The sequence below is a fragment of the Elephas maximus genome, chromosome 3 (assembly GCF_024166365.1).
Source record: "Elephas maximus indicus isolate mEleMax1 chromosome 3, mEleMax1 primary haplotype, whole genome shotgun sequence".
NCBI classification, from domain to species: Eukaryota; Metazoa; Chordata; class Mammalia; order Proboscidea; family Elephantidae; genus Elephas; species Elephas maximus.
Window position 1 is genome coordinate 163,880,773 of NC_064821.1, and position 26,244 is coordinate 163,907,016.

At 45.1% G+C, this 26,244-nt stretch overlaps 1 long non-coding RNA gene across 4 annotated transcripts in view; it reads left to right on the forward strand.

Annotated features, from left to right (window-relative positions):
• The window catches only part of LOC126073378 (uncharacterized), a 69,371-nt gene extending 45,446 nt beyond the window's left edge, over nt 1–23,925 (forward strand). For 3 of the 4 annotated variants that reach the window (XR_007516729.1, XR_007516727.1, XR_007516730.1), the window contains one exon: nt 23,177–23,925. This is a non-coding gene — a long non-coding RNA (uncharacterized LOC126073378). Of the gene's footprint in view, nt 1–22,523; nt 22,609–23,176 lie in introns of those variants that run through there. The other variant, XR_007516728.1, reaches the window with a different exon arrangement.
• Nucleotides 23,926–26,244: the final 2,319 nt, after the last annotated feature.

A 26,244-nucleotide genomic window follows, 5' to 3' on the forward strand; every position in this document is an offset into this window, starting at 1 on the left:
ATCAATTCTTCCTTTTGCTTTAGCTGCTCGATGCTCAAGAGCAAGTTTCAGAGTCTCCTCTGACATCCGTCTTGGTCTTTTCTTTCTTTCCTGTCTTTTCAGTGACCTCTTGCTTTCTTCATGGATGATGTCCTTGATGTCATTCCACAACTCGTCTGGTCTTTGGTCACTAGTGTTTGATGCGTCAAATCTATGCTTGAGATGGTCTCTAAATTCAGGTGGGATATACTCAAGGTCATATTTTGGCTCTTGTGGACTTGCTCTGATTTTCTTCAGTTTCAGCTTGAACTTGCTTATGAGCAATTGATTGTCTGTTCCACAGTCGGCCCCTGGCCTTGTTCTGACTGATGATATTGAGCTTTTCCATTGTCTCTTTCCACAGATGTAGTCAATTTGATTTCTGTGTGTTCCATCTGGTAAGGGCCATGTGTATAGTCGCCATTTATGTTGGTGAAAGAAGGTATTTGCAACGAAGAAGTTGTTGGTCTTGCAAAATTCTATCATTTGATCTCTGGCATTTTTTCTATCACCAAGGCCATATTTTCCAACTACTGATCCTTCTTTGTTTCCAACTTTTGCATTCCAATCGCCAGTAATTATCAATGCATCTTGATTGCATGTTCGGTCAGTTTCAGACTGCAGCAGCTGATAAAAATCTACTATTTCTTCATCTCTGGCCCTAGTGGTTGGTGCGTAAATTTGAATAATAGCCGTATTAAGGGGACTTCCTTGTAGGCGTATGGATGTCATCCGATCACTGATAGTGTAGTACTTCAGGATAGATCTTGAAATGTTCTTTTTGATGATGAATGCAACACCATTCCTCTTCGAGTTGTCATTCCCAGCATAGTACACTATATGATTGTCCAATTCAAAATGGCCAATACCAGTCCATTTCAGCTCACTAATGCCTAGGATATCAATGTTTATACGTTCCGTTTCATTTTTGACAATTTCCAATTTTCCTAGATTCATACTTCATACATTCCAGGTTCTGATTATTAATGGATGTTTGCAGCTGTTTCTTCTCATTTTGAGCTGTGCCACATAAGCAAATGAAGGTCCCGAAAGCTTTACTCCATCCACGTCATTAAGGTCGACTCTACTCTGAGGAGGTAGCTCTTCCCCAGTCATCTTTTGAGTGCCTTCCAACCTGGGGGGCTCATCTTCCAGCACTGTATCAGACAATGTTCCGCTGCTATTCATAAGGTTTTCACTGGCTAATGCTTTTCAGAAGTAGACTGCCGGGTCCTTCTTCCCAGTCTGTCTTAGTCTGGAAGCTCAGCTGAAACCTGTCCTCCATGGGTGACCCTGCTGGTATCTGAATACCGGTGGCATAGCTTCCAGCATCACAGCAACACACAAGCCCCCACAGTATGACAAACTAACAGACACGTGGGGGCTTGCAGTTGTAGAGGTTGTAAAGTCCCAAGTGCATGGGTCACGAGTCAGGCTGGTTGGCAGCTTCTCCTGACTCACATAGCTGGAGGGGTTGATGAACCCAAGATTGGCAGGTCAGACAGTAGGCTCCTGGATCAAGTCCCAGGAACCAGAGTTCAGATGATGATGAGCTGGATGCAGGATCCTTACTCCTTACTCCTACATTTCTAGCCTGAGGGCTCTTCTTCTCCACTAGACCATCCACTCTACTTAGCAGTGAGTTGTGTGTAATGCAAGGCTCCTGCGTTTGTTCTTTCAGTTGCTAGGTCTTGTATTGCTATTTAACCTTTTCAGTGAATGCCTTATCTCCCCAAAGGGAGCAAGACTCTCTTGGGAAGGCACTGTGTCATGCTTTACGTATTTTAATTTGTAACTGTTCCCAGCATGGTACCGGGCACCCAACCAGTTAAAACAAGTTGCCATTGAGTCACTTCCGACTCATTGCTACACTGTAGTGTTAGAGTAGAACGGTGCTTCATAGAGTTTTCAATGTCTGATTTTTCAGAAATAGATCTCCAGGGTTTCTTCTGAGGTGACTCTAAGTGGACTTGAACTGCCAACATTTTGGTTAGTAGCCAAGTGCAGTAACAGTTTGCACCTCCCAGAGACAACTGGGCACATAAAAACAAAACCAAACCCATTGCTATTGAGTAGATTCTGACTCATAGCAACCCTATAGGACAGAGTAAGATTGCCCCATAGGGTTTCCAAGGAGCTCCTGTTGGATTCAAACTGCTGATCTTTTGGTTAGCAGCCATAGCTCTTAACCACTGAGCCACCAGGGCTCCACTGGGCACATAGTAAGCCCATAATACCGGTTTTCTGATTATTTAGTTGATTGACTTTAGGGGTAGAAACCATGTGGAGGATACTTACATTATATCTCTCATGGAATTTAACACAGCACCAGGCATATAGTAGCTACTCAATAAAATTCTTGTTGATTGTTTGGGTGTCAGAAATTCTGGAAGAAAGAAAGAATGGGTCCAATATTTATGGAGCATCTATTATACACTTTACATATAATACCTAATTTCAACTTCGCAATAACTCTGTGAAGTAGATGTTTTCCCTGGTTTACACATAGCCCAAGGTCACACAGCTGATGAATGTTGAAACTAGGGTTTCTGTGCATGACGAGGCAGTGTGGTGAAGGGGCCACAGGTGCCCAAGGGTGTTAGTCTCGGACAATAAAGGCTCATCCTTGGGGACACCCAGAGGTAGTCATGTGGTGGGAAGACCAAGGCTTTAGAATCAGACAGGCCTGGTCCGGGCTCTAGGAACAACTGAAAATTAGGACTGGGTGTCTCAGTCAGCAGTCCCCAGGAATGGGCCCATAGGGTGTTCCTGTCCCTAGACCCTGGACCTAGTTGTGCTACCAGGATCCACCTGGACTAAGCCTTTTGACAGCAACCACATCAGCCCATTTCTTTCCAGTTTTTCCTGGACCTGAGCTGGTTCCAGTGGGATAAATCTGCATCTGAAGAGAGAGATAGCATGCCCTCAAGTCTGTAAGAACTCTGGGGAGTGGGCAAGACAAGAGACAGCAGGATTAAAGATTTAACAAAGAAAGCATTCTTTAATGTGGGACAATACCAGCAGGTTGGTTTTTGTAGCATTTGTAGAGTGGGAATTGTTTAGCTTGGGAACAAGAGAGTTGATATTGATCCTAAACTTCTACAAACAATTCAAGCTGCTAGTCTGCAGGTCTTGTGGGAGACTAAAATTTCCAGACCAGGCCATCCTGCCAGGCTCTGTTCAAAGACTCCAGTGCATGCCTGCTCCCTGTGTCAGATCTTCAAAAACTCTCTTCATGGGAGGCTGATAGGTGAGACAGACTCCTACAGCAAGTGGGTGTGGGAGGGAGCTAGAAGACAGTGCCTTACCCCAAGCCCCGCCCCACCCTGCCCAGCACGGCCTGCATGCCTGAGCACACACACAGCTGCCCATTTTGCCTGGAAGAGAGAGACTTGTGGTGTCTTTGGGCTGCAAGAGAAGGGCAGCCAGACTGGGCTACACAGGTCCCTTCTTGTCTCATTTTTAGGAGGCTGGGCTCAGCGCCTGGGGCCTCATCTCCCCTCTGCTGAGTATAGTGAAGGAAGCCTCCCAGGGGCAGGTGCTGTATCTGCCTTGTTCACTCATGCCTGGACATACCGGTAAAAAACCAAACCTGTTGCTGTCAAGATGATTCCGACTCATAGCGACCCTATAGGACAGAGTAGAACTGCCCCAAAGGGTTTCCAAGGAGCGCCTGGTAGATTTGAACTGCCAGCCTTTTTTGGTTAGCAGTCATAGCTCCTAACCACTCTACCACCAGGGTTTCCTGCCTGCATATAGTAGATGCTCAATAAATATTGGTCAAATAAATGAATTAGCAACCTTTCAAGTATGTCTATAAAGCCGCCTCTCTCTGCTGTGGCTGGTCTGGTGTCTGGGAAGCATGGATGATAGAGGAGGGGTGGGAGCAGTGAATCTACTAAATAGGTTGTATGCTCATAAAGTCTTAGAGTGTTGGGTATGGATGGGCTTTTACAGCCTTCCTCACCTTACAGATGAGGAAACCAGGCCTGTGGAGATGATGGGACTCCTTAGATCCTCCACATGCCCTCCTCACTCCCCCTCTTAAATAGCCTTAATTACTCCCCATGGCCTACGAAGTCCTAACTCCTTAGTTTGGTACTTAAGGGCCCCCCATACCCTTCCCTGACCTAACTCTCCCATCTCAATTCTCCCTACACCGTAACGCCCTCTCCCTCTGTCCAATATTTTTGGTACTTCTAGAGCTTGTTGAAGGACTTCTGGTGGTGCAGTGTTTAAAGTGATCCACTGCTAACCAAAAGGTTCCTGGCTTGAAACCACCAGCAGCTCTTCAGGAGAAAGATGTGGCAGTCTGGCTCCATAGAGATTTACAGCCTTGGAAGCCCAATGGGGTGACTATGAACTAGAACCGACTTGACAGCAGCGGGTTTGGTTTAGTACTTGATTCATCCACCTCTATTGCCCTTTCTCCTCTTCCCTTCCTCATTTGAGAAACTTCTTCTCATTTGGAACACCAGAGTCATTGCCTCTTCTGAGAAGTCTTCCTGGGTTGACCCCAGGTGGGCTTAGGGGTGACCTGCCCTTGAGCCTCAGAGCTTCCCTGTGTTACTTACATCACATGTAATTGTCAGGTATTTGTGTAACTTGACTTTTTCCCTTTCTTTACTGGGAGATCTATCAGAACAGGGATCTTACCTTCACCCCTTGCGTGCTGTCTGTTGCCACATAGTAGAAGCTCAAGAAATGTTATTGAATGATAACAACCCCAAACCCATTGCTGTGCAGTCAATTCTGACTCCTGGAGACCCCACGTGTTACAGAGCAGAACTGCACTTCATGAGGTTTTCTTGGCTGTAATCTTTACAGAAGCAGATTGTCAGGACATTCTTCCACTGTGCCTCTGTTTGAACCCCCAACCTTTCGATTGGTAGTCAAGCACAAGCCATTTGTGCCACCCAGGGACCTCTGAATGATAATAGTTACTATTTATTTAAACCAAGCACTTTTTAAAATGTTTTACTTGCATTAATCCATTTAATCCTTAAAACAACAACCCTATGAAGTAGATTACTATTGTATCTATTACTTTTTGATATTTATTATTATAATCATCATAGCCATCTCATTTTCTAGGAGAGGAAATAAAGGGACAAGCCCGTAAGTGGCAGAGCCAGGGGGGAATGAGGCAGTCTGGTCCAGAGTGTGCCAATGTACTTACCTCACCGATCTCTTCCTGCCGAAGGACTCTCGTGCCACGCTTATTCCTTCCTTAGGAATGTTCTCCCTCTTTACTACCTTTTAAAATTGTTACTGTCTTTCCAGACTCAGTCACATTTTCCCATGACATTCTCTTTGTCCTCTGGCCAAACAACTGTTCTTAAACTCCACAGCATTAACATTGGCATGTAACTAACTACATATTCTTCATTTCTCTGGTTTCATAAAATCACCTTCTTTCTGACTCAAAGCAGCTATGTGCGCCTCCGGGCAAGAGTCTGTGTCTAATGTTCTTTTTGCCTTCCCTCCCTTGTGCCCAGCAGACTGTTAGGGCCACTGTAGGTGGTCAGTAAGTATGGACTGATATTTCAAATGATGAAACCTAGAAATTCCTATGTGTCTTTGCAAATGATTGTCGCTATTTGCTATCATCATAATGACAACACCAGCTTTCCTCTAGTTCAAGATGTGTGTGTGGTTCCAATCTCGAGGTACACAGACAGCAGATGGGGTTTGGGCATATTTTGGTGTCATACAAGGACAATTGCCCCTGGTCTGCAGATCAGACTTTATTTGCAGATGTCTGAATAACTGGCCTTACTTCTTCCCATTCTTCCTTTGATTTCCTCTCTTGACTGCTGAAGAGGGGAGTCAGTTCAATATAAAACAGCTGTTGAGCTGAACTAAGACGAGATTAGAGAACTTAAAGGAGTGTCCAGGAAAGAGACCCAAGGATCAGCTGGGGAATGGGAACACATGTGCCACCTCTGGTTCTCTGGAGACATCCTTAAAGACCTGGCAACTCCACTGGACCCTTACCACAGCCTGTCTGAAGGAGTTTATTGGAAGCTCATTGAATGAGAGTCAAGAGACCACTTACTATGTATGACTTGGGCAACTCAATCTCTCTGAGTATTAGTTTTCCTGACTGCAAATTGGAAATAATAATGTGGAGCCTACCTACTTCATGGGTGGTTGTTGTGTGGATTAAATGAGAAAAGTATGAGAATACTCTGGGGATCTCAAGTCACTGTATCTATTCATCATTCATTCACTAATTCATTCATTCAATAATTACTTCTTGAGCACTCACTATGTGCTGAGGAATGGCTGAGTGGTGCAAATGGTTAACATGGTTGGCTGCTAACTGAAAGGCTGGTGGTTCAAGTCCACCCAGAAGCACCTTGGAGGAAAAGCCTAGCTATCTACTCCCAAAAAGCCAGCCACTGAAAACTCTATGGAGTATAGTTCTACTCCGACACATTGGGGTCACTGTGAGTCAGAATTGACTTGATGGCAACTGGTTCGCTATGTACCAGGCACTGTGTTAGGCGATGGGGATACAATGGAAGGCATTGTACCAACGAATGTAGTTCCTGCTCTCATAAAGCCTGTAGTTAGGTGGGAGAAAAAAACGGCTTTAATGAAATAATGACACTTGTTGCTATTGTTAAGTGCCGTTGAGTCAAATCTGATTCGTAGTGACCCCATCTGTCAGAGTAGTATTGCCCCACAGCTTTTTAAGACTGTAATCTTTATAAGGGAAATCCTGGTGGTACAGTGGTTAAGAGCTATGGCTGCTAACCAAAAGGTCGGCAGTTCGAATCCACCAGGCGCTCATTGGAAACTCTATAGGGCAGTTCTACTCTGTCCTATAAGGTCTCTCTGAGTTGGAATCGACTCAACAGCAATGGGTTTGGTTTTGTTTGGTTTAATCTTTATGACAGCAGATCACGAGGTCATTTTCCCTTGGAGCCACTGGGTGGGTTTGAACCGCCAACCTTTCAGTTAACAGCCAAGCTTAACTGTTGAACCACCAGGGCTCCTAAGAATCATTAACCAAAACCAAACCAAATCCATTGCCATCGAGTCAATTCCTGTTCATAGCGACTCTATAGAACAGAATAGAACTTCCCCACAGTGTTTCCAAGGCTGTAAATCTTTATGGAGACAGACTTCCATATCTTAATTGGCCCTAATTAGAGACAGGTAGATACATACGAAGTCTATGTTGACTGGTTTGTTTTCCCCTGAAGGCCTCCACTTTAGGCCTTCCTTTTAGTTTTTTCACTGAGCCAACAGATTTTCCTTTTTGCTTAAGCGAACCAAAGGGTTGGCAGTTCAAATCCACCAGGTGCTCCTTGGAAACTCTATGGGGCAGTTCTACTCTGTCCTACAGGGTCGCTATGAGTTGGAATCGACTCGACGGCACTGGGGTTTTTGTACTGTGAGTTAGGTTTATGTCACTTACAGCCATCACATCCTGACTAATACAGGTCCCTACAACCACTTCTCTTCATCATTCCTGGCTGTTTGGTAAACACGGGATCTGGGAGAAGAGGGCAGGAGGGTGGAATTATGACTTGTTTTTGGTGGAAACATTAGGCAACATTACCTGCTCTAAGAGTGGACACTGAATGCCCTCTCCTCTTTCCCATCCTTCACGTTCATCTGCATGCTTTTTGTTAGTGTCTGCGGCACGTATGATGCATAAAACCCACACATCGGCAACCATTTTCAAAACATTCGTTTCTCATGAAACAGGATGGTTAATCACGTCAATACAAATAATTTTGGCTGCATAATAAAGGCTCACACTTGCAATTACTCCGTCATTACTAAACCGCATAGAGTCGGGGTTAGGGTTTGGGCTCTGCAGTTAAACTATCTGGGTTTGAATCCTGCCCCTGCAACTGCCTGCCTCTGTGACATGAGACTCACTACTTGGCTTCTCTGTGCCTTAACTTCCTTATTGAGAAATGACGAGAGTGAACAAGACTTTCTTCACAGGTCGTTGTGAGGATTCAACGAACTAACACATGTAAAGGCTTAGAACGGTACCCAACGCACTTGGGGCTCAATAAATACTAGCTAATAATTTTTAATAAATATTAGCTATTATTATGTGGGTTTAAATGTGCTTTCCATAGCAGTCTCTACCTTGAATTTCCCCAGCCTAATCACCTTTAACCCACACACCCACGTCAGGAAATCTTGTTTGTCACTGTACTTGCCATGTCCCCTGCTAATGAATACTGTTTTCCCACTAATCTATCTACCTCCCTTCTGCTAGAACTGAGGCCTCCCTGACACATCCCCTATTTCTGCCAGTTCAGTGCCCTCTCTTTTTCATTTGCTCCTCAGTCTCTGGGAAGCCCCTTTGTATATTCTCACATCACCAGTCTGAGCCTTTCTCATTGTGTATGGCTCCCCACAAAACTGTGGGTCCCTGAAAACCACAGAGAAACTTCAGACACATCAGTGCCCCCCAGTGCCCAGCACACACGATCATGAGCACTGTGTCTATGTGCCAGGCACTAACTAGATGATTATACAACTCATTCAATTCTTACTCAACCTCCTGAACCTGGGTTCCCTCACTTGTAAGTTGGGAGTGATTTCATTCCTTCCGGTTACCATTGGGTAGACTCCAACTCATGGCAATCCATGTGTGTTAGAAGAGAACTGTGCTCTGTAGGGTTTTCACTGGCTGAGTTTTCGGAAGTAGATCACCAGGCCTTTCTTCCAAGGCAGCTCTGGATGGACTTGAACCTCCAACCTTTCGGTTAGCAGCCAAGCACGTTAGCAGTTTTCACCACCTGGGGACTCCAAGATACTTACCTAACTCATTCAAGTCTTACTCAACCTCCTGAACTTTGGTTTCCTCACTTGTAAACTGGGGATAATAACACCCACTTAATTGGGTGGCTAGGAAAATTGAAGGTGATGATATGTGCAAAGCCGAGCTTAAATGCTCAATAGCATTTACTATTGTAATTATCATTATTATCTATGTCTGGAGAGAAAATGAATGAAAGGTCTATAATTTCTCTCTCACACATGCATACACACATGTGCGCGTGCACGCACGCACACACACACACATACACCCCTTGTTTCATCCCAGACTCTGGAAGGTGAGGCCAGGACTCAGCCAGTGAAGCTGACTACCAGCCCTAGTGTGAGATGATGAGAACGTCTCTCTAGTGCCTGCCCTGGTTAGAAGAATGCTGTTTCTGGTTTGCCCCAACCCCCTCCACATTTCCCCATAATTTTCTTTTAACCCTGGCCCTGGGGCACCTCTCTGATGAAAGACAGGCTTCAGAGGCAAAGTTTCCAAATGCAGCCCCAAGAAAGAGAGCGGAGTTTTGACAGAGGGAACACAGTCCCAGTACCCCATCCTTTAACCCATTTACTCATCAGAATTACCCTATTAGTGCCTTAGCGGAAACCCTGGTGGTGTGGTGGTTAAGTGCTACGGCTACTGACCAAGAGGTCGGCAGTTCAGATCTTCCAGGCGCTCCATGGAATCTCTATCAGGCAGTTCTACTCTGTCCTATAGGGTCACTCGACGGCAGTGGGTTTATTAGTGCCTTAATTTCACAGGTGCGAACCTGAAAGGTTAAGCAGTCTGCACGAGGGCACACAGCTGTCGAGCTGGGATTTGAGCTAGGCCCTACACCATGTAGGTGTGCAGAGCTGCTGTTGTCTGTATCAACATCCACACCTACCACCTGAGTCCGAGGTGGGAACACTCTGATTTTCTCAAAGCAATTCAGCCCTGGGCTCTGTCAACCCCACCTCCGCCCCGCTGCCAGGGCCCTGCTGGGCTGGATGAGTAAGAAACAAAACATACTGCATTTATTATTTAACGAAGTACTCAGGTGCACCTCTTGTGGCATTGGGTGCTGTTTATGATTACAATAAAACTTGTAGTTTCAGCATGGGAGAGTTTATGAGCTTCCTTGGACTCCTATGTGCCAGCTGATGTCTCTTCAAGGAGGACCTGCTTGCAGGTAGGGCCATAAAAATGATGCATTTGTCTTGGCTTTGCCTGATCGTTGTCCAAACAGCAGTGGGTAACAGAACTTCCCCCTGCAGTGGCTGGGCGGGGTCACTTGTATACTCTGTTTGGTGCAGAGGGCCAGATGGGGAGATAAGGTAGGGAGGGCTTCCAGGATGCCAGGATCGAAGTCGGAGAGGACTGGTCCCATCTGCCCTGGCCCTGGAGAGCCAGCCAGTCTGTTCTACTTGAGTCTTTTTCCCAGACCAGGGTATCATAACTGCACCCTGAGGGATTATCGAAGCCAATCAACATGCAGCCCTCACAGAGAGGTGCTGGGAACCTTTTAAAGGTGAACACACATTTATGCCTGTGTTTGCCTCCCAGTCACAGAATAGCTGTGCTCCACTGTTCCCCTGCCTGTTCCCCTCTCAACTTATTTCAAAAGTGAGTGTCACTGTTGTGACCTTGGTACCAAGGGTCCAGAGGTTGGCCATGTGAAAGCTGTGCCCTGAGGAGGGTTGGAAGAGGGACCAGGAGTGGCTGGCAGCCTAGCTTTCAACAACCACCATGCAGAATGAGTGAGCATGGAGGAAGAGCTTGGGCTCTGACTGGAGGGGAGCCCAGGAGCAACCGGTCTTGGTGCTGAAGGAACCTTTATGGATGGGGTCCACAGTTGATTTGACTTGGACCAAAATCGTGCAAATATCCTAATCCATGAGCTTGAAGATAAGATGGGGAAATGGAAAGCTCTGTGGGCATTGGGGAGGCAGAGGTGTTCATGGTAGGCTTCTGCAAGAGCAAGGAAGGGCAGGACGGACTATGTGGCTGGCTATGAAAGTGTAAGGGGTGTGAGGAAGGGATTGGCCAGAGTTTTGACTCATCAATAAATTATCTAGTATGTGGTTGAAAGCACAGACTCTGGCCTCAGACAGCTTGGGCTCGAGTCTCAGCTTTACCACTTACTATGTGAGCTTGTGTGTGTCACTTACCTCCTGTAGCTCTCAGTGTTTAATCTATAAAGAGGGAATATAGCAGTTCTTGTTGTAAAGCACTGTACATACTTGTGCACTGCACACTACTTGGCCTAGAGGCAGCATTCAATAAGTGTTAGCTATTATTAATGACTTTCAACCTAGGGCAGATAAAAAACAAATGGCTCCCACTGTGTGTAAGGCTAAATTTTACACACACACACACACACATAAATATGTATATAAATAAGTATATATGTGTGTGTGTGTATATATATATATATGTTATTGTTATTAGTTGCTGTCAAGTAGGCTTTGACTCATGGCGACCCATGAGAGAACGACCCTATGAGGCCATGACAAAATGAAATGTTGCCAAGTCTTGCACCATCCTCATAATCATTCATATGTTTGAGTACACTGATGTGGCCACTGTGTCAATCCATCTCAATTGAGGGTTTCCCTTGCCTCTGCTGGTCCTCACTTTACCAAACATGATGTCCTTCTCTAGCCATTGGTCCCTCATTATGACATGTCCAAAGCAAGTTGAAGTCTCAGATAATATTCTATAACCGATGGGGTTTTCATTGGTTAATTTTTGAAGGCAGATCACCAGACCTTTCTTTCTAGTCTGTCTCAGTCTGGAAACATGTTCACCATGGGTGACCCTGGTATATGAAATACTAATGGCATAGCTCCCATCATCATAGCAATCCGTAAGGAACCACAGTACAACAAGCTGACAGGCAGGTGGTGGATGTATACGTATATACATATTCCTTATGACAGCTAGCCAGGCAGCTACTATCCTCCTCATGATACAAACAAGGAAAAAAGTAATGGCATTTCAGATGGAGGATTGGCCCTGCCACTTCACCAAAGGAAGGTGAACTACTGCAAAAAAATGGTAAGTTCATGTCCCTTGGAACTGGCTTAGAGTCTGACACCAACTTGCTTTAGAAAATATGTTGTTGTTAGTTGCCTTTGAGTCAATTTTTGACTCATAGCGACCCTATGTGACAGAGTAGAACTGTCCCATAGGGTTTCCTGGGCAGTGTTATAGAAGCAGATTGCCAGGTCTTTCTCCCTCAGAACCACTGGGTGGGTTCGAATTGCCAGGCTTTTGGTTAGCGCCAAGTGCTTAAGTGTTGTGCCACCAGTGCTCCTTCTTAGAAAGTATAGCAGGATTCATAGTTTAGAAGAGTACTCCCAGATGGATCAAATGGAGTAGAATTGAACTGGTTTCTCATTTCTGGGGCTTCCTCCATCTCATTAACAGGACCACACTGGGGTACCCTAATCTCCAGACAAGCTTCTTGCTGCACCTCCCGGGGCTCCCAAGCACACCCACCCTCCTGGGAGTTCTGCGGGAGGCAGCTTGTAGCAGGGACTAATGGCACATGGGATGGGCTGGACTGGGACATGAAGTGAGAACAACCACTTCACAGGAATAAAGAAAAAGGCACCTGGATCCTGCTTGCAAGATGCCCTCACAAAGGCTTGGGCTTCTTCACGTCTAGGCCTGATTTTGGACTTGGTGACCATGTCACATCTTAGTCTTGGAAGGGACTTAAAAACCAAAAAACAAAACAAAAAACAGTTGTTGTGGAGTTGACCCCAACTCATGGCAACCCCGTGTGTGTCAGAGTGGAATTGTGCTCCGTAAGGTTCTCAGTGGATGAGTTTTTGGAAGTATATTGCCAGGTCTTTCTTCCGAAGTGCTTCTGGGTGGACTTGAACCCCCAATTTTTCTGTTAGCAGCCAAGCCCATTAACCATTTGCACCATCCAGGGACTCCTGACCAATTAGTGTAGCACATGATTTTACTGATGGCTCGGAGAAGGAAGGTGCCTTGCCCAGTGTTACACAGCGAGTGAGTGACAAAGTCACTTTCAGTGCAGTGTTATTTCTGCCTCAGAATATGGCTTCCAAACAGCTCATTTTTCAGGTCCCTGCTGTAAGGCATTGTCTTGGCCCCAGAGCTTGAGGCTCTTTGGACAGGAACCAAGGCCTCATGAAGGAGCAGGAGAGGGTGCCCCCCAGAGCCTGGGGGATGGGCTCACCCTGCAAGTGAATCATCCTATTCTCTTCAGTGGCACCGAATGGAACTGGAGCACTAACATGGTGAGTGTGCTATCTAAACCAGCCCTGAATATTAACTGGCAGCTTAGATGGAGCTAAAAATAACTGGCTAATCACCACCAGGAAGAATTAACAAGAGCTCTGTTTTCTGAAGAAAGGAAAATGTCTTAATATTCCATCTCTCTAGTAGCTGGGATCAAGCTGGGACCTCAGTCTCCTCCCGGCTTCTCTAGGTAATTAGGCAGCAGAGGCACTGACACTTAGAGGCTCTGGAGAGGAGGAGCCTACCTCCAGCCCTCTGGAGGATAAACCCAATAAGGTTATATGGGGTGAGGTAAGTTGAAAAACAGTGAACACAAAAACACAGTGTGACAGGAGACAGGTTTTAAAGAATAAAACAGTTGTCCAAGTTTACACTCCTTCTCCTTTGAGGAAGTAAAATCTTTAATTAAAAGGGGAACAATATCGTTTTATTCTGCTCTGCAAACCCTCTGAACGTTTTCCCTCACCTAATGCTATTGTTATTGTTAGACGCCATTGAGTTGATTTTGACTCACAGCAATTCCACGAGACAGAGTAGGACTGCCCCATAGGGTTTTCTAGGCTGTAATCTTTACCGGAGCAGATCGCCAGGGCTTTTCTCCCGCAGAGCTGCTGAGTGCGTAGGAACCGGCAGCCATTTCGTGAGCTGTGGAGCACTTAACCATTGCATCACCAAGACTCCTTTCACAAAACGCTTGGGGAGCCTAATTCTAAAAGCATTGTGAGGTCCATGCCCTGGGGACCCAATTATCTTCTTTAGACAGGGACCAAGGTGGACCAAACACTGTGACAGGGCAGAGCATGCCAACAAAACCACGACCAGATTGATTTGCTCATGTAACCTCGAATAGTGAGAATAGAGAGCAATGATTGCAATGTGAAAGAAGGTGGGTCAAGACACACACACACACACACACACATACACACAAAGTATTTTTTGTAGAAGGCAGGCTATTACTCCAGGAGCTTACTTCTCCCAAACGGTATAAATAAACAAATAAATATTGGTTTAAAAGATTCCTGAAGGACAGATGCATTATTAGAATCCGCCAGTGAGGAGCTGTGGGGGAGCACAGCCTTGAGCCATTCAATTCAGCATCCTGGCTCTCAGCCTGCTCATAATGCTTCTCCCAGGCTGTGCTCAGTGAGGGCAGGCCCTGTGCCTGCTGGAATGTAAGGATAAAAGGCAGAGTGCTGTAAGGAAAAGACTGCCAATTAAAAAAAAAGGATACAGATTTTGGAAGCAGAAGATGCTTTCAAGTCCTGCCCCACAAACTCTTAGCTGGATGTCCTTGATAGTTTACCTTAGCTCTCTGGGCCTTTGTGTATTTTCTCACCTGCAGATAAGGAGGTGGGAGGCGCACTGCTTAAGAGCTCGGCTGCTAATCAAAAGGTCAGCAGTTGGAATCCACCAGGCGCTCCTTGGAAACCTTATGGTGCAGTTCTTCTCTGTCCTATAGGGTCAGTATGAGTTGGAATTGACTTGACGGCAAGGGGTTTGGTGTGTAGTGAGAATCAAATAACCTTGTTATTTTTGGGTGCTGTCAAGTCATTTTCGACTCACCGACCCCATGTCACAGAGTCAAACTGCCTCATACTGTTTTCTAGGTCATAATCTTTATGGCAGCAGATCCCTAGGTCTTTCTCCCAAGGAGCCACTGGGCAGGTTTGAACCACCAACCCTTCAGTTAGCAGCTGAGCGCTTAACTGTTGTGCCACCAGGGCTCCTTCCAAATAACCTAACACAAGTAAAAACACTTCCTTCATTCCAAGTGCAGTACAGAATGTCAATGGTTGTTATGCTATGGTAAGAGACAGGCATGAACTGGCAAGGTTTGGGCAATCTTTCTGATTCACAGATTAAGACAAAGAAGCATTTAAATGTTCAGCATTCACACCCACTTCCATTACTGTCCTTTTGGACTAGGAGGGACCTCGTCATTTCGTCATCCCACTTCTCCTGCTGTTTATTCTGGCCCTGGGACTCTAATGGCTGGGCCATTACTGCCATGGCCTGTGGGAAGGGTGCAGTTGGTGAGGCATTCCTGGAAGTCATTGAGTCTCCCTTTGTATTGTTTTCCCACAGCCAGAGAGGCTCCCTCCTTGCCCTGAGTCAGACTTGAAGCCCCAGGGAGAAGGAAGCAGCCTTAGTGTGAGAAGAAAGAACTTCAGAGGATCTTGCCTGGGGCCCTAGGAAAGCTCAGATCTGGAGTTACAAAAAACCCATTGATCTGGCTTTTTATTTTTATTTTGGTTTTTATCTTAAATTATTTGAAATTTCTAGACAGCATGATGGTATTGAAAGAGAAAGGAGAAATCAGAAAAGCAGGTTAGAATCGCGGCTGTGTCATTTAGCAAAGAAGCCAGTTGCTACGGAGTCGAGTCTAACTCATGACGACCCCATGTGTGTCAGGGTAGGACTGTGCTCCATAGGTTTTCGGTGGCTGATTTTTCAAAAGTAGATCACCAGGCCTTCCTTCTAAGGTACCTCTGGGTGAACTCAAACCTCCAACCTTTTGGTTAGCAACTGAGTTAACTGTTTGCACAACCCAGGGATTCCTGTCACTTATTAGTTGTATGAGATTAGCCAACCATTTAACCACTTTGAGCTTCATCTGGTAATAGAGGAGAAAGAGGCCTTCCTGGTTGCCTCGCAGGGCTTCTGTGAAGTTCATTTGAGATAACATGTGGGAAACAGAGTTCCCTCATTCAAATGTGAGGTTAATTCATTTTTTAAAATAATTTATTTTATTTTTGTTGTTATTTAGAATATACACAGCAAAATATACACCATTTCAACAGCTTCTACACGTACAATTCAGTGACATTGATTACATTTTCTGAGTTGTGCAACCATTCTTACCCTCCTTTTGTGAGTTCCTCCCCCATTAGCAGAAACTTGTTGCCCACTAAGGTTACGATCTAATCTTTCGAGTTGCTATTGTCAATTTGATCGCGTATAGATGGTTCTTAAAAGAGCATGATACTCAAGGCAGACATTCTTTACTAGTTAAGCTAAAATATTTTTTGGTGTTAATTCGTTACTTAAGCAGTTAGATTGTTGTTGTTGTTAAGTGCCATTGAGTCAGTTCTGACACATAGTGACCCTATGTTCAACAGAACGAAATACTGGCTGGTCCCGCACCATTCCCACAATCGTTGTTATGTTTGAGCCCATTGTTGCAGCCACTGTGCCAGTCCGTCTCGTTCAGTGTCTTCCTCTCTATCTCTGACCCTCTACTTTACCAAGCATAAAGTCCTTCTTCAGGGACTGGTCTCTCCTGATAACATATCCAAAGTACCTGAGATGAAGGCTCTCCACCATTGCTTCCCAGGAGCACTCTGGCTGTATTTCTTCCAAGACACATTTGTTCGTTTTGCTGGCAGTCCACGGTATATTCAGTATTCTTTGCCAACACCATAATGCAAAGCCATCAATTCTTCTTTCATCTTCCTTATTCATTGTCCAGCTTTCATGTGCATATGAGGCAATTGAAAATATCATGGCCTGGGTTGGGCACACCTTAGACCTCAAAATGACATCTTTGCTTTTTAACACTTTAAAGAGGTCTTTGCAGCAGATTTGCCCAATGGAATGTGTCTTTTGAATTCTTGACTGCTGCTTCCCTGGGTATTGGTTGTGGATCCAAGTAAAATGAAATAAATCCTTGACAACTTCAATCTTTTCTTCATTTATCATGACGTTGCTTATTGGTCCAGTTGTGAGGATTTTTGTTTTCTTTATGTTGCTCTGTGATCCCTACTGAAGGCTGTGGTCTTTGATCTTCATTAGTAAGTGCTTCAAGTCCTCTCCACTTTCAATAAGCAGGGTTGTGTCATCTGCATATCACAGGTTGTTAATGTGTCTTCCTCCAATCCTGATGCCACATTCTTCTTCGTATAGTCCAGCTTCTTGGTTTATTTGCTCAACATACAGATTGAATAAGTATGGTGAAAGGATGCAACCCTGACATCCACCTTTCTTGATTTTAAACCATGCAGTACCCCCTTGCTCTGTTCAAACAATGGCCTCTTAGTCTATGTACGGGTTCCTCATGAGCACAATTAAATGTCCTGGAATACCCATTCTTTGCAATGCTGTCCATAATTTGTTATAATCCACACAGTCGGATGATTTTCATAGTCAATAAAACACAGGAAAACATCTTTCTGGTATTCTCTGCTTCCAGCCAAGATCCATCTGACATCAGCAATGATATCCCTCATTCCACATCCTCTTCCAAATCTGGGTTGAATTTCTGGCAGTTTCCAGTTGATGTACTGCTGCAACCAATTTTGAATGATCTTCAGATACCGCCCCCCCGCCACACACACAAAAATCAAACCCATTGCCATCAAGGCAACACCTGACTCACGGCAACCCCATGTGATGCAGAGTAGACCTGTGCTTCATAGGGTTTTCATGGTTATGACCTTTCAGAAGCAGATTGCCAGGCCTTTCTTCTGTGGCACTGCAGGCTGGGTTTGAACCACTAACCTTTAGGTTAGTAGTTGAGCACAGATGGCTATTAATAATAAGCACAATATCTTTCCTTTTTCTTTCTTGATCACTTTCTTCCAATGTGCTTCCAGTGTGCCTTCCAATGGACTTGAACCTCCAGTCTTTCAGTTAGCCGCCAAGCTTGCTAACCATTTGCACCACCCAGGGACTCCTTTGGGAATGCACAGGAAGAGCTTTGGTGGCTGCCTGTACCAAGTGTGAAGGAGAAAAGGAGCCAAATAAGAAGGGAAAGTCGGTGGGGTGCACTTAGGTTACAGGGAAGCTGAGCCAGATTGTTAAAAACCCTCTCCCAGGACCACCAACTGCCCCTAGCCCTTTCCTTTTTCTTTTCCTGCTTTCCTAGAAAGCAAGTCTGCACTTGGCATTTTTCTCTGTTAGTAGCACCCCAGTTGTCTAGTCTTCAAATTATGTGTCAAGGGCCAAATAGCGCCAGGCCTATGCTCTACAGTGCATGCTCAACCTGGGCCCCTTAATTCCAGGGCCGCTGTGCAAGAGGTGGGGAGGGAGAGCATGCCAGAGGTAATGAGGAGCCACTGTAGGCACTGAAGGAAGGGTGTATCTTACTGAAAATGGTGTTTGAGCTAATGGTTTAAACCCCACCAAAAAATCATACTTAAAGAACTGGATAGATTTGTTTGGCTTACTAAATTAATTCAATTTGTCAAGGACAAAAATGCAGTTTTGAAGAGGCGATATAAAGCTGCTGGGAGCTGGTGGAAAAGATTAATGGTAAATGGTAATGGGTTCAAGAAGGGAAGATATCTTAAAGAGTCCATGGGAGTTAACTGCTATACCTGTGTTTAGAAACACGTAATTTTAGAGCAAGACAGATCTTCAAAAACATGGAAGGTATGGTAGAAAGAAAGGATCCTGACTGAGAGTCAGGGCACCTTAGTAGCCTGGGTACGAGTACCAACTCTACCACTAACTTGCTCTGGGACTTTAGTCCACTCACTCTCTCTGGGTTCAGATGGGCCAGCTCCACATTATGGTCCTCTACAGTCACTAACACTCTATCAGCCTAGCCAATTAACATGTAAACCAAACATGAACACATCACCTATTTTGTTAAGAGTGAATTGGTGGGTTTACAAAAAAGAAAGTAGAAAGCATTAATGTGTGTTGCTCAAACAAGGTACAGATAACTCTGGGAGTGCTCAGCAGTGCCCCAAGGGGTACAAGGAGCCACAGGACAAACATGGGCATCTTCCTGGAGTGTCAATGGTATTTGCTATTAAGGGGTGTGATGGTTAATGGTATGTGTGAACTTGGCTAGGCTGTTATTCTTAGTGGTTTGGCAGACACTATGTAATCATCTCCCATTTTGTGGTCTGACGTGAGCAGCCATTCAGTTGGAAAAGGAGTTTCCTGGGGGTGTGGCCTATATTCATGATATAAGAATGAATGTTCCAGCAAACCTCACTCGCTCTGGATCTTGGATTTGTCTTGTTATCCTCTGACCTCCAGTTCTTGGGACATGAGATGCCTTCAGCCTGCTGCCTGACCTGCAGATTTCGGGTTCATCAGCGCCTGCAACCACGTGAGTCAGGAGAAGCTTCCAATCTGCCACCTGACCCATGGATTTGGAACTTGTCAGTCTCCACAACTGTGTGAGCCACTTCCTGGGAATAAATCTCTCTCTTCAGTATGGATCACACCTCAACATAAAGAAAACAAAAATCCTCACAACTGGACCAAAAAGCGACATCATGATAAATGGAAAAAAGATTGATGTTGTCAAGGATTTCATTTTACTTGGATTCACAATCAACACCCATGGAAACAGCAGTCAAAAAATCAAAAGATACTTTGCATTGGGCAAATCTGCTGAAGACTAAGATATGCCTGACCCAAGTCATGGTGTTTTCAGTCGCCTCATATGCATGCAAAAGCTGGACAATGAATAAGGATGACTGAAGAAGAATTGATGCTTTTGAATTGTGGTGTTGGGGAGGAATATTGAACATACCCTGGACTGCCAGAAAAACAGACAAGTCTGTCTTGGAAGAAGTACAGTCGAAATGATCCTTAGGAGCAAGAATGGCAAGACTACATCTCACATACTTTGGACCTGTTGTCAGGAAGGACCAGTCCCTGGAGAAGGACATCGAGCTTGGTAAAGTAGATGGTCAGCAAAAAACAGGAAGACCCTCAATGAAATGGATTGACACAGTGGCTACAACAATGGGCTCAAGCATAGCAACAATTGTGAGGATGGCTCAGGACTGGGCAGAGTTTCATTCTGTTGTATATAGGGTCGCTAGAAGTCAGAACTGACCCACACCTGAATCGCCATTTTCTCCAGCCTCTGAGACTGAGGGATCCTTCCTGCTAGTAATGCCAACACTCTCCTGGGCTCTTCAACTCACCAATTTCTGCTTTCTAGGTGCCTCTCCACGAATTATTCCTCCTCACTCACCTGTATCCTCAATCTCTTCCTCTTTACTTGCTTGTCCCCCATAGCCTATAAACATAACTAAGTGTCTTCTCCAAGGCACAGATCTCCCCTCATTGCTAAAACCTCCTCTCTCTTTAGTCTTTTACTCGAGCTTCTGAGTTACACTGACTCTTGCCACCATTACGTGTCTCACTCCTCAAATCACTGCTGCCAGTAGTAGGTAGAGAAAGCAGATGTTTCGCGCACCAGAAGAACAAACATATTGTGAAGAAAAAAATAAGGATTGTATGTGTGTGAAACCCTGGTGGCATCGTGATTAAGAGCTACAGCTGCTAACCAAAAGGTCAGCAGTTCAAATCCACCAGGCGCTCCTTGGAAACTCTATGGGGCAGTTCTACTCTGTTCTATAGGGTCGCTATGAGTCGGAATCGACTCGACGGCAATGGGTTGGGTTTGGTTTTGGTTTTGGTTTTGTATATGTATGTGCGTATGTAGGTATGTATGTACATGAATATATATGTGTATTCAAATGTGTTTAAATTTATTAATTTAAATAATTAAAATTGTGTTGAGCCTTATTATAGTTATGTTACCATTTAGCATTGATTTCATTTTGAATTACACATGGGGAGGACAACAATTTTTTTTTAGTGCTCAGGGCCTCTACAGGTCTGAATTTTGCCCTGGAAATCAGGACTTCAGACCCACCACCCTCTGACACCATTCTCACCAGGGCTATCAAGTGAACTAACCAGTAACAAGTTGCTGTGGAGTAGAACTCTGCTCCATAGGGTTTTCAGTGGTTGATTTTTCTGAAGTAGGTTGCCAGGTCCTTGTTCTTTGTCTACCTCTGGGTGGACTCAATTCTCCATTTTTTGGTTAGCAGCTAAGAACATTAACCATTTGCACGGCCCAGGGACTCCTTCAGTGAACTACTATTTGTAAGGTCCAATGGATGTTTAGGCCTTTTCTTGGACTCCTCTGCTACGTTGACACTTTTGTCCATTCTCCCCTTAAAGCTCTCTGCCTTTGTGGCTTCTGTGATTTGGCACTTGCCTTGGCTCTCCGCTGATCTCTTTGACCATTTCTTCTCTGACTCCTTATGGCTCTTTCCCAAGTCCATCCATCAAACATACTGTTTCACAGTGTCCTGTGCCTGGCCCACTGCTCTGCTCTCTTGGCTCACTGTCTTTGGACCACCTTCTCCGTCCTCATGGTTTTAACTACCACCTATTAGAGCTGGCTTGGAAGATAACCAGCATCTGTAAACTCTTGAGAGTTTGCTTTCTTGAGTTCTGGGTTACTTCTTTCTTGACTTTGGGTCCTCTAGGATACAGGGCCTCTTTTTGCCTTGACAGACTAAAGCATTAGCTGTTCTCAAAAGTGTCCTTCTACTTAGGGGACACAGCCTTTCTCTTTGCCCTGTAAGGTGCTTTCTTTTCCCAGAGGACTTGGCCTTGGCTATGAGAAGCCTCTGGAAGGGTAATTTGCTACAGGAGTTTAAATAAATAAACCACCTGGGGCAGTGCTGTGCCCAAGGCTGGAAAGACTCCCTCATGTTCAGGAATCTACCCACTAAAGAGCCCTACTTCTTGTAAGTGGCATCTTAAGGGGCAGAAACAGGAACATCCCACCAATAGGAGGAGGACAGAGTTTGTCCAAGATTTTGCAGTCAGAACTGGTCTAAAGAGAGAATCTTTTAGGCAATCTTTTAGCAGTTGAGGGGAAGGAAAATGCGAAGCTTCTACCCTGCTTATCCAGGCCTCTGGTCTCTCCCTGGTCTGACTCAACCCCTGCCTCTGTCATGCAAGAGGATCAAGGTGGGCAACTGTAGGATGGTGTTGGGGGTGGGGAGAAAACTGTAGGACAGTGGGGGGGCAACTGTAGGGCAGTGTGTGTGTGTGAAGCAGCTGTAGGATAGTGTGTGTGGGACAGCTGTAGGACAGTGCATGTGGGGGGCAACTGTTGGACAGTGTGTGAGGGGCAACTGTGGGGCACTGAGGGGTGGTCCTGGGGCACTGGGGGTGACAGTGGGGCACTGGGGGTGACAAAGGGGCACTAGAAGTGATGCTGGGATACTGGGGGACAACACTGGCAGCCTGAGTCAGGCCTTCTCCTGCTTATGTTCAGCTTACTCTAACATGTTTTTGAAGGCCTGCTTTATACAGGCACTGTGCGAGGTACAAGAATGCAAGCATGCATTAAGACTCAGTTGTTGCCCTTGGGAAAATCCCAGAGAGGTGGAAGAACTAGATAATAAGTAATCTCTGCAGAGAGTGGTAAGTGTTCCATGTGAAGTAAACTCAGGATTGCACAGTACCTGGGAGCAGCATCTATTTCAGGCATATATATAGATAAAACAACAAAACCCATTGCTGCCCAGTCGATTCTGACTCATAGCGACCCTATAGGACAGAGTAGAACTGTCCCCGTAGGGTTTCCAAGGAGCGCCTGGTGGATTCGAACTGCTGACCTTTTGGTTAGCAGCTGTAGCTCTTAACCAATGGGCCATCAGGATTTCTATTTAGAGGCTCCAGATCAGAATGTTGCAGGCCAAGGGGACCCACTCAGCATGGACAGAGATCCAGAGGAGAGAATCAACATGCTATGTGTGAGTTACCAAAAGAAATTCGGTGCTGCCCAAGGGTAAGGGGGGCAAGAAAGGAATGGCAGGAGACGCGGCATCCTAAAAGGATGTTATTGACTTCTTAGCCACAAGGTTACTTTCTTGCTATCCTTTTCCATTGCAACCTCTTTGTTAAAAGATATGGGCTTGAAAGGTGGCGGAGTGTAGGGGGAGGGAAGAGTTCTTTCCCAGGCCTGCCACCTGAGTCCCCGGTCACTGCCACAGCAGGGCCTTTTGTTTGTTTTTTCTTTGGCTCTCAGTGTTCTCTGTGTGTGTGTGTTTGTGTGTGTGTGTGCTTTAAGTGAAAGTTTACAAATCCAGTCAGTCTCTCATACAAAACTTATGTACACCTTGCTATGTACTCCTAGCTGCTTTCCTCCTAATGAGACAGCACACGCCTCCTCTCCACCCTGTATTCCCTGTGTCCGTTCAGTCAGCTCCTGTCCCCTCTACCTTCTCATCTCCCCTCCACACAGGAGCTGCCCACATAGTCTCGTGTGTCTGTTTAAGCCAAGAAACTCAATCCTCACATGTATCATTTTTTGTCTTATAGTCCAGTCCAATCCCTATCTGAAGAGTTGGCTTCGGGAATGGTTCCAGTCTTGGGCTAACAGAGGGTCTGGGGACCATGACCTCTGGGGACCTGCTAGTTTCAGTCCAGCAGGGCCTTTTGAACAGAGGACGGCACCTTCCAGGAGCTCAGAGGAGCAGGTTGACCATGCACCAGAATGTGAAGCCCTGTGATAGGCGCCATCGAGAAGTGGGCACGGAGGGTTGACTGAGGCACAGAAGAGGCGCATGGCTCCACAGAAGGTCAGAAGGGCATTCTCATGTCCTTCTGAACTTCTGGCCTACCAAGGAAGTATAAAACTATTTACCTTCCCTCCCTTGACTGCCGCTCCTCTCAAGAACATTGGTTTTTTTATCTTCTGGGTGTAAAAGTGTTGGAACATTCTGTCCTGGCAGGAAGTCTTTTCTTGGAGGAAGTTCAGGGAGAGCAGCACTTTCTGGCCTGGAGCAAACTGAACCTGAGCGGGATGTTGTCTCAGTCTGGGTACTTTCTGGTTGCTACTGCCTTTGGAGGGAGGCTGGATCGCTGGAAATCATGGAGAGAATCAGCCATCACTGATCCTGAAGGGCTGGTAAAGTCTTGCCTGGGCTTGACAAAACCGATTATTTAAGATTTAGTTGTTATTTGCAGGTTCTTACTTAAAAAAAAAAAAAATCTTAGCTCATCGTATTTCTTCACACAGGTGTTTAAAACCATAAATATGTTGCCTGATTAAAAAGAAAGAAATCACACCACTGGGCGTGTTGGTCTTAATTTGTCTTCCTTCTGGGTGTTATGGTAGAACTTTCTAGGCATGCCAGGGATGGGGGACTAGATCCCAGAAAGGGTACCTTAACACCTGGCCATGGCTCCCTCCAATATTCAGAATAAAATTCAAACTCCTGGGCATTGCCTATTGCCTGTTTTTCATTTTCAATGAAAAAAAAAAAAAAAAGTTATCCAAAACTTTTTTTGGATAAACAATGGGCCAACTGTTTATTTCACACCTTTGTGGATGGAATGAAACAAATCACCAGAGTTTACCTGTTTAAAATGAGAACTTGTGGCTTGAAGCTCTGCTTTGGCCTTTCCCTTCCATTCATGCCTCTGCTCACCGCTGACTCTGATTCCTGCTTGCCCAGCGGTTGGCCCCATAGAACGCTACTATTGAGGGTACCAGTAGCAGTACCAGCTGCCGTTATGTCAACTCTGACGCATGGCAACCCCACGTGTGGCAGAGTAGAACTACGATCCATGGGGTTTTCAATGGCTGGTTTTTTGAAAGTAGATCACCAGACCTTTCTTACAAGGTACCTCTGGGTAGACTCCAACCTCCAACATTTTGTTTAGCAGATGAGCACTTAAACGTTTGCACCAACCTAGGGACTCCAGCTGTTGAGGATGCAATCTAAGTATTCCGCAAATGTAAATAGAAATGTATCCTTACTGTTTGCTTCTTAAATGTACCAAGGCTTTTTTTTTTTTTCTTTTGACTGATGGTCAGCACATCTGGCATTTTAGACTGTCCTGCTACAACTGTCCTTTGTTACAACTGGTGTGGACTTGATTTTGTTATGACCTTGTGAAATGCCCTTGCAATCATTCTCACTTTAAAAGCTGGCTAGTTTCATAAGAGTCTTTTTCCTTACTGTATGACCCCTCTCTGAACCAGCATACTCTTTTATCACCTTGCTGGTTTCTTTGCTAGTAAGATAATACATTTTGACCTGTGCTTAAGATCAATTTGTCTAAGAAATTGAGGGTTCTAACATCACCTTATTCTTTGGGCACTGGGCTACAAGGGTTTTCTTGGCCTCCTCCTCTCCTGTTCCTCTCCCCTCAGGATTTCCAAGTGCATGGAGGACTACCGATACTTCTTTAGTCCCACGCCCCACCCCAGCTTCAAAGTTTTTATTTTTTAACCTGGTTAACTGGTGGGAACTCCTAATTAGGAAACCCTGGTGACATAGTGGTTAAGTGCTACAGCTGCTAACCAAATGGTCTGCAGTTTGAATCCACCACGCGCTCCTTGGAAACTCTATGGGGCAGTTCTACTCTGTCCTCTGGGGTCACTATGAGTCGGAATCGACTCGACGGCACTGGGTTTTTGAACTCCCAATTAGGGCAGTGGTAGAATTCTTGCCTTCCATGCAGGAGACCCAAGTTGAACTCCCAGCCAATGTACCTTAATTTCAGCCACCATCTGTCTGTCAGTGGAGGCTTGCGTGTTGCTATAATGCTGAACAAGTTTCAATGGAGCTTCCAGACTAAGAGGGACTAGAAAGAAAGGCCTGGTGATCTACTTCCAAAGATCAACCAGTGAACACTCTGTGGATCACAACTGTCTGATCTTGTTGTGCTTGGCGTTGCCATGAGTCAGGGCCGACTCAACAGCTAACAACAACAACTCCTATTTGTCTTTCAAGACTCAGCTCAAATCCACCTCTTTTTGAGAAGCCTTTCCTAACTGACTCTGCCACCCCTCCTTACTCTTTACTCTCTCTGCTCGAGGTTTTGGGCCCCTCATTAGGGCTCTCATAGTCACCTTGTTTATATCTATCATTGATATCATAAGAAAAATACATTTTTTTAAACTTTCTTAGCTTCCTAAGTTAATTGTAAAGTGCATGAGATGTTATTTCTACCTAATATTTATTTGAATGTTTATTATCAATAGAAGAGCTTTATAGAAATTATCTCATTAAATTTTTACAATTGCACTGTAGTAGGCACTATTGTTGCCTACCAAGCAACCAGCATCTTTCTTCATAGCTGGCAGAGCCCCAGTGTTTGTTGTGTGTCTACTATTCTTCCTAGTAACTCAAGAAAAGGTATATCCCGATGAGACAAATTACTGTGTGTTCTCACTTCCCTAAGAGTGATTGGTTTCAGCAAGGACACGAAATAAAATTCTCACCAAGAAATGTGAAAATAACTCTGATGGATAGGGAGAAGAGAGGTACTCCTCTCTTCTGAATGTTGTTGTTTCTGGATGCCATGAACTTTGGCATCCATTTTGTAACTAGGAGAGGAGCTAGCCTGAGAACAAGGAGATGTAAAGAAAATGTCAG